At 42.9% G+C, this 9,211-nt stretch overlaps 1 pseudogene; it reads right to left on the reverse strand.

Annotated features, from left to right (window-relative positions):
* Positions 1 to 6,533: 6,533 nt before the first annotated feature.
* Positions 6,534 to 8,130, reverse strand: LOC122423771 (annotated as a pseudogene).
* Positions 8,131 to 9,211: the final 1,081 nt, after the last annotated feature.

Raw genomic sequence — 9,211 nt, forward strand, 5'->3', positions numbered from 1 at the left:
TGCAGCATCATGCCAGTGCACTGGTTATCAATTATTTTGTTGATCCTTTAGCAAATCCTCAAACTGATTTTTCTGCCCTCCTGGGACACAAGTCACAAAGCTGACCTTAACCGCTTTGGCATCCCCCTTCCACCCCCAAGGCACACAAAAGCACTGTGCTAGATTGCTGATTTAGTGTTTTCCCACACAGGTCATGCTTGAGCCCAGACAGATAGAGATCTGTCTTCAATGAGAGAAATGTACCATTACTTGGTCGTAAATTCAATGTAATGGTAATTTTAGTAGGGCAGCTAGCCCAGGGTTTGTAGAAACACAAATCAAAAATCCCAAATTCCAAGCATACCTCCTAGAAACTCTTTTGGCAGCTCCATTCCCTTTGCTTTTTCAGGAACTCAATTTCCCTAGTTATGGTCCCCAGTTGCTTAGGGTAGATTTGCACAAGGACTGGAATCACTGTGGCAGCAGAGAGTAGAGTGAGTGGCATGCTGCTCAAATGATTTCTGCCAAGCATCAGACCTTGCCTTCAGTCGTCAAGGAGGCACAAATGAACTGACACACAGATTCGGTATACGGCCCAGAAAAGTAGTTTGCGGTAAGAATATTCAAGACAACTCCAAGGAAAGGTTTTATTTATTTATTTATTTCAAATCCTCATGTCCTTGGTCAATTCTACAACTGATTATTACTGGTCATTACCACTGTCAGATCTCAAAATAACTTTTTTCCCTAAGATTGATTGATTGATTTTTGGCTGACCTGGATCTTCATTGCTGGGCACGGACTTTCTCTAGTTGCGACAAGTGGGGGTTATTCTTCATCGTGGTGCAGGCTTCTCACTGCAGTGGCTTCTCTTGTTGCAGAGCACAGGCTTTAGGCATGTGCGCTCAGTAGGCATGGTGCTTGGGCTTAGTTACTACTTGGCACGTGGGATCTTCCCAGACCAGAACTCATGCACCCTGCATTGGCAAGTGGATTCTTAACCACTAGACCACCTGGAATCCTCAGAATAAATTTTTAATCTCTGAAGAGTTGACTTAGTTGGTGGTACTGGGTTAGGAGGATATGCAGAGTATATTCAGGCCCAATGCTACTAGATACCGCATTGAACTCTCAGAAGTAGACTTGAATATACCCTCTTGTCTTGTATCATATCCTATGCTCACTTTCATCATAGCAACTAGCATCTCCTTCTGGGTAGTTATTCATATGTATTGCCTTCTACTAAACTGTATGCTCCCAGGTATAGGGTGATGTCACATATATGTGCATTTTTCTCTAGTTTCTAGCCCTATGCCTGACATGTGACAGATGCACTGTGAATATTTGTTGAATGAATAGAACTGTGAATGAATGAAGTTCATGCCTTTCTGAGAAGGTCTGAATTTTAAGTCGGGGAACCTGGTAATGGCCATTTCTTTCTATTTGGTATGGTGTATGTGGATAGGTGAGACAGTGCTCTGGAAGACAGTGGAGAGAAAACAGAAGTGACGATAACTGACTTTCATGGAGTCTGTTAAAAATATTACTTCATTCATCTGAACAAATATGTATAGATTGCCAATACAGCCAAAGTGTTCGTGCCAGCTATTGAAGGACATTCAAGATGACTAGGAATCAAAGAGCCTGCAATTTACTTCTATTAATAACATCCAATGTGTAATCTTACAAATTATTTTTTCCTAAAAACATAGATTTGCCTGGTGAAAGGACGTGAACTCTAGTTCTCCTTCAGTGATTTGGTTTTGTAGGGGGTTGTACCTAAATACTCTCTCCAAATATAGAGGGGAGTTTAACTGGCACTTTATTTGTATTTTATTCACACATCTAGCATGTGGGAAGGTCAGGTTTAGAGCAGAAAGGGAGGCCTGGAGCCCATGAAAAACTCTGGGCTGAATGAAGCACAGGCTGGAATCAAGATTTCTGGGAGAAATATCAATAGCCTCAGATATGCAGATGACACCACCCTTATGGCAGAAAGTGAAGAGGAACTAAAAAGCCTCTTTGATGAAAGTGAAAGAGGAGAGTGAAAAAGTTGGCTTAAAGCTTAACATTCAGAAAACTAAGATCATGGCATCTGGTCCCATCAACTCATGGGAAATAGATGGGGAGACAGTGGAAACAGTGTCAGACTTTATTTTTTTGGGCTCCAAAATCACTGCAGATGGTGACTGCAGCCATGAAATTAAAAGACGCTAACTCCTTGGAAGGAAAGTTATGACCAACCTAGATAGCATATTAAAAAGCAGAGACATTACTTTGCCAACAAAGGTCCGTCTAGTCAAGGCTATGGTTTTTCCAGTGGTCATGTATGGATGTGGGAGTTGGACTGTGAAGAAAGCTGAGCACCGAAAAATTGATGCTTTTGAACAGTGGTGTTGGAGAAGACTCTGGAGAGTCCCTTGGACTGCAAGGAGATCCAGCCAGTTCATCCTGAAGGAGATCAGTCCTGGGTGTTCATTGGAAGGACTGATGTTGAAGCTGAAACTCCAATACTTTGGCCACCTCATGTAAAGTGTTGGCTCATTGGAAAAGACCCTGATGCTGGGAGGGATTGGGGGCAGGAGGAGAAGGGGATAACAGAGGATGAGATGGCTGGATGGCATCACCGACTCGATGGGCATGAGTTTGAGTAATCTCCGGGGGTTTTGGTGATGGACAGGGAGGCCTGGTGTGCTGCAATTCATGGGGTCGCAAAGAGTCGGACATGACTGAGTGACTGAACTGAACTGAAAATCACCGCAGATGTTGACTGTAGCCATGAAATTAAAAGACACTTACTCCTTGGAAGAAAAGTTATGACCAACCTAGACAGCATATTAAAAAGCAGAGATGTTACTTTGCCAACAAAGGACCGTCTAGTCAAGGCTATGATTTTCCCAGTAGTCATGTATGGATGCTAGAGTTGGACTATAAAGAAAGCTGAACACTGAAGAATTGATGCTTTTGAACTGTGGTGTTGGAGAAGACTTTTGAGAGTCCCTTGGACTGCCAGAAGATCCAACTAGTCCATCCTAAAGGAAATCAGTCCTGAATATTCATTGGAAGGACTGATGCTGAAGCTGAAACTCCAGTACTTTGGCCACCTGATTCAAAGAACTGACTCATCTGAAAAGACCCTGATGCTGGGAAAGATTGAAGGCAGGAGGAGAAGAGGATGGATGAGGAGAGAGGAGAGATAGTTTGTTGGCATCACTGATTCAATGGACATGAGTTTGAGTAAGCTCCGGGAGTTGGTGATGGACAGGGAGGCCTGGCGTGCTGCAGTCGATGGGGTTGCAAAGAGTCAGATGTGACTGAGTGGCTGAACACAACAAAAATTTTTTTTAAAAAGCAGTGACTTTTAAGCTTGATCAGGTTTGAGAATCATCAGGAGGCCTTGTTAAGACCCAGACTTCTGGCCCCCACCTCCAGAACTTCTCTGTGAGGAGGTCTGGGTTAGGATTCTGGAAGTTGCATTTCTAACTGGTTTCCAAACAGTGCAGATGCTGTAGGTCCAGGACAAGCTGATCTAAAATAAGCCCTGACACTTACCTTCTACCGAATTTTATTCTCCCATTTTCTTGAATAACCCCACAGAGCGATTCCATTTGTATGGTTTTGTCAGGTGGCCTTGAACTGAGGTTAAAAAAAAAAACAACAATTTGGGTTATTTTGTAGCCACGTGCTAGTTATTGACCAGATTTTTCACACTGGTGATTTTCCTTTAGCCATTTAGCCCATGGAGTTATAGGCTGCATCTCCTAGCATTAGTTCAGAATAAGAATAAAGATAATATGAATGAAAACAGCACTTAGACCATTTGTTAACAGAGGGATGTGTACGTGTAAAGCATTTTACTCATGCCATTGGCCTTGTGTGAAAAACTCTGTGAAGTGATGAATTTAACATTGTCCCTTGGATTCCTGCTTTTTCCCCTCACCTGCTCTGACTAGGAAAATAATTGTAACTTTAGTCTGAATGGGAATGTAGCAGCCAGGTCTTTCTGACTTCTAGATAGCTTCTGGCCAAACTATCTGGCTTTCTGATTACACAGTTTTTATGAAGAGGGAAAAAATATTTCTGTAGGAATCCTTTTTAAATTATTTTCTCCTTTCATGATGAAAGGCTTATCTAAAAGCTGGCACGTCATTCAGGATTGTTTCCTGCTTTTTTGTCATTCCCCATTCTTCCCTGACGCCACCCACCCCTTAGACAGCCAGGGATTTAAAAGTATGTTGGAAGATTTTGATGGTATCTGCAGAGTTGAATTACATTCTTCTATATAACATTTGGACACCAAGCAGAAAGATAGCACAGTCCGTCTAGCTCTTTGTAATTAGTTTCACGATATTGTTTTAATTATGGCACAGCTTAATCACTGGCTGTGCACAGATTATGCCACATGGTTAAAATAATTATGGGGATTTGATAAGATAATGCTTTGAATTCATATAATGTTTCTTTTCCAAAAAGCTCTACACTTTAAAAAGAGAGAGAGAGAGAGAGCAAAGAAGGAAAGCCATTCAATTCCAGCTTTGGTTGTTTTTTGCACCTTGTCAGGGCTGGTTGGTAATTATATATCTATAGATATATAGATACAGATAGATAGATAGATAGATATACATAGTTATTTAAGGTCATAGTCTACTTGTCTAAGAAAGTATTTTATCCAGTACTCAAAGATTCTGAATATAGTGTGAAATGATACATACTTGATTTGCTAGCTAATGCCAGACTATACAACTGTTAGCCTAGGCAAGCCTGTATGGATGCATTAGTTCTAAATCTAAACATTTGCTTACAAAGCTGATAGCTACTGGCTCCATGAGCAGTTCTTTACTTTCAGAAGAGTGCAGTCTGGTCATAAACCTTTCTCAGAACTACCATACAATTTGTATGGTTTATTGAACATTCATTCATTCATTCCAAGTAGTATGCCTATTATGTGCTAGTCAGTAAGTTCAGTCACTCAGTCATACCCGACTGTTTGCGATCCCATGAACTGCAGCACGCCTGGCTTCCCTGTCCATCATCAACTCCCGGAGCTTGCTCAGACTCATGTCCATCAAGTCAGTGATGCCATCCAGCCATCTCATCCTCTGTCATCCCCTTCTCCTCCCACCTTCAATCTTTCCCAGCATCAGAGTCTTTTCCAATGAGTCAGCTCTTCCCATAAGGTGGCCTAAGTTTTGGAGTTTCAGCTTCAGCATCAGTCCTTCCAATGAATATTCAGGGTTGGTTTCCTTTAGGATTGACTGGTTTGATCTCCTTTCAGTCCAAGGGATGCTCAAGAGTCTTCTCCAACATCACAGTTCAAAAGCATCAATTCTTCAGCACTCGACTTTCTTTATGGGCTCAGTCAGTAAAGAGTCTGCCTGCAATACGGGAGACCTGGGTTCGATTCCTGGGTCAGGAAGATCTCCTGGAGAAGGAAATGGCAACCCACTCCTGTGTTTTTGCCTGGAGAATTCCAAGGACAGAGGACAGGGCTACAGTCCATGGGGTCACAAAGAGTCAGACATGACTGAGTGACTTTCACTTCACATCTTTCTTTATGGTTCAACTCTCACATTCATACATGACCACTGGAAAAAACATAGCTTTGACTAGACAGAACTTTATTGGTAAACTAATGTCTCTGCTTTTTAATATGCTGTCTAGGTTTGCCATAGCTTTTCTTCTAAGGATCAAGTGTCTTTTAATTTCACGGCTGAAGTCACCATCTGCAGTGATTTTGGAGCCCAAGAAAATAAAGTCTGTCACTGTTTCCATTGTTTCTCCATCTATTTGCCATAAAGCGATGGGACTGGATGCCATGATCTTAGTTTTCTGAATGTTAAACTTTAAGCCAGCTTTTTCACTCATCTCTTTCACTTGCATCAAAAGGCTCCTTAGTTCTTTACTTTCTGCCATAAAGGTGGTGTCCTCTGCATATCTGAGGTTATTGATATTTCTGCCTGCAATCTTGGTTCCAGCTTGTGCTTCATCCAGTCTGGCATTTTGCGTGATGTACTCTGCATATCAGTTAAATAAGCAGGGTGACAATATACAGCCTTGACGTACTCCTTTCCCAATTTGGAACTAGTCTATTGTTGCATATGCCGTTCTAACTGCTACTTCTTTCTTTTTTTGTCAGTATTTAAATAAATTTAATAGGACCAAGCCCATATTCCTCAATGTTAGACTAAATCTTAAGAACAAACTGAACATTTAAAGCTGTTAAAAACAGGTTCTACATCTTATTAAAAAAAAATCAACTCAAACCCTTTCAATTAAGGCATTTGATGAATGTTATAGTGAATGTTTGTTAACTTGAGCAGAATATAAAGGTTGTTTAAAGTGTTCCCTTTAATACAACAAATACAAAACCTTGTGAGATCATACCTCTATAATTTCATGTCTTTGAACAGGTGAAACTATGGTTACCAAACAGCTACTGTTGTCCCAGTGTCTGATACAGGGTAACAGTAAATAGCTGTAGGTGCAGCATAAGACACCCGTTTATTTAGTCACAGTAGTGGATCTTACTCCTCATTTTATTCTAAATTTCGTCTTTACTGTTCAGATTCTCCAGGCTTACGGATGTCGTCAATCTTCAAAGTCATTCTAACCATTTGTGTTACAAGAGAGATCAGCTGCTTTTTGCCGATCAAGATTTCTATGACATTTTGATGTTTCATATCATATAATGTTTCATATCATTGGATCCCGAGGGCGGGGTTCACCTCCTTCACGTGTCTGGCCCGGAACTCAGTCATGGTCTGGATGGGGTTCATGCCTCTGTTCTCCGCGGGCTCCATGGGGATGGCCACCAGTCCCTCGGCAAAGGCGTGCATGGCGTACTGCTCCAGGGCCGGCCTCCTGGCTGACCATCAGGGCGCAGGCCATCTCTGTAGCACCCCGGCAATACACCATGTGGTTGTCCGGGATGAGGTTGCCGATGACACGCAGAGCATCGTGACGGGAACGCTTGGCCTCCTCTATGATCATCTTATTTCCTCCTCTGATGAAAACGGTGATGGCTCTGGAGTTCTTACACTGCTCGATGACCAGCATCTTGTCTTTGGTGGTCCCAAACGAGATCTCTTTCACAAGACCTGCAAAGCCCAGCTTCTCAGCAGTGAGCTCTGAGAACCTAGGGGTGATGTGGCCACCTGTGGCAATGGGATCAACTCAATTTCAGATCCTCCAACCTAGTGAACCGCCGGCAGGTTATTCTGGAGAAGTAAATGATTAGCTTCATCATCAAAGCCCCAATGGCAAATAACTAGGTTAGCACCAGTTTCTTTAATGTGCTGGGTCATCTCTTCAAGCTTCTCCATTTCACACTTCTGAAGGGCTTTAAAATCTGCCACAGATGTCACATCCAGCTTATGCTTCATCTTTGGTTTCGGTGGCTCAAATGAACATGTGAGGATTGCAACCTTAGCATCTTCCACTTGCTTGGGCATCTGCGGGTGACTGAAGTCCTTGTCCACAATCAAGCCCTTGATTAGCTTGGTGTCCTTCAGCCACTCACCCACCTTGCCTTCTACCTTGATGAGCTGGAAGTCAATGTCCCTGTGCTGCATGTCGGCCACAGTGCGGACAGTGCACGGTGATCTCAGCCGTTTGTCAGTGATAGCTGTTCATTACTTTGGAGCCCAGCGTGGTCTTCGCTGTCTGGATCAGGGGCTCAGTGTTCTTCATGTCGACAAGGACACTGTCGCTGATCTTGTCCAGGTGCTCAATAATGATGCAGGCGGCCTGCTCCTGGCCATTGGTGATCCTGATTGGGTGAATGTGGAGGTCCAGCAGCTGCTCAGCCATTTTCAACAGGACAACCACTCCTGTGGTTCCATCTCCAATCTCATCATCCTGTGATTTGGACAGTTCAGCCATCAGGTTGGTGATCTGATGGTCAACATCCATCATGCTTAACAGGGTGGCACTATCATTGGTTATAGTCATGTCTCCATGCTTATTCACCATCATCTTATCAAGCCCATTTGGTCCAAGTGATGTTTTCATTGTATTTGCTACAGGCTTTGCTGCCATTATACGAGATTTGAGGGCCTCAAGTACCAAAAGATGAGACTTGCAGTCCTGATCCTTGATGATGAAGAAAGGACCGCCATAAATGTCGAAGTCGAGGGTCCCCACAGACCCCATGATGCAGTAGCAAGAGTTACTCTCCCTCAACCAGCGGAGACCATGCCAGAACTCAGAGCCCACCTTCCTCTTCAGGGCTATCTGTTGCTTCTTGATCTGCATACAGGTTTCTCAGGAGGCAGGTAAGGTGGTCTGGTACTCTCATCTCTTTAAGAATTTTCCACAGTTTGTTGTGATCCACATAGTCAAAGGCTATGTGCCAAGTGCTGTTCTGAACTCTTACAGTGAACAAGTTAAGCAAAATTTCTACCCTCATGTCCCTGACATTCTAGATGTAGGGGAATTGACAATAAACAAACAATAAAGTAATAATTTCAGATATGATTAGTCCTATGAATAAAATAAAACACAGTTGGGGATCAGAGTGACTTGAGTGGGGAACTTCTAGATAGATTAGAATGTATCTTTCTCAGAATATGACACTGAACAGGGTCCTGATCGTGAGAAGGAATCAGACATGTGAAGGTGTGGGAAGGGAATTTTAGGCATAAGGAAGAGAAAGTGTAAGGGGCTGAGTCTATGATGAGCTGAGTGGTTCTAGGAAAAGCAGGTGGGGCAGAGGGGCTGGAGGAGAGTGAGTAAAGTGTAGACTTATTGGAGCTGAGATGACACAGAGGCTAGGTCAGGGGACTGTACCCCATGGCAACAAGATTTAAATTTTAAGGTGATGGCAGGTCATGGAGGGTTCACATGGGCTGATTCACATTTTTGAAAAGTCATACTAGATGAGGAGATTAGACTAATAGGCAAAAACAGATAGGAAATACTAAGGAATGCAAACCATTTTTTTTTTAAGACATGTTGAGTTTGACATAGGTATCATACATGCAAGTGTGGGGTCTAATTGGAGAAGGAAATGGCAACCCACTCCAGTATTCTTGCCTGGAGAATCCCATGGACAGAGGAGCCTGGCAGGCCACAGTCCATGGGGTCACAAAGAGTCAGACACAACTGAAGTGACTTAGCACACACGTGGGGTCGAATAGATGGTTGAAAATGTAAATCTTAGCTCCTAGGAGATAGGTCAGAGTTGGAGATGTCTATGCGGGAGTCCTTACTGTGTACATATAATCATTATGCT

Source organism: Cervus canadensis, chromosome 21 (genome assembly GCF_019320065.1).
Source record: "Cervus canadensis isolate Bull #8, Minnesota chromosome 21, ASM1932006v1, whole genome shotgun sequence".
NCBI classification, from domain to species: Eukaryota; Metazoa; Chordata; class Mammalia; order Artiodactyla; family Cervidae; genus Cervus; species Cervus canadensis.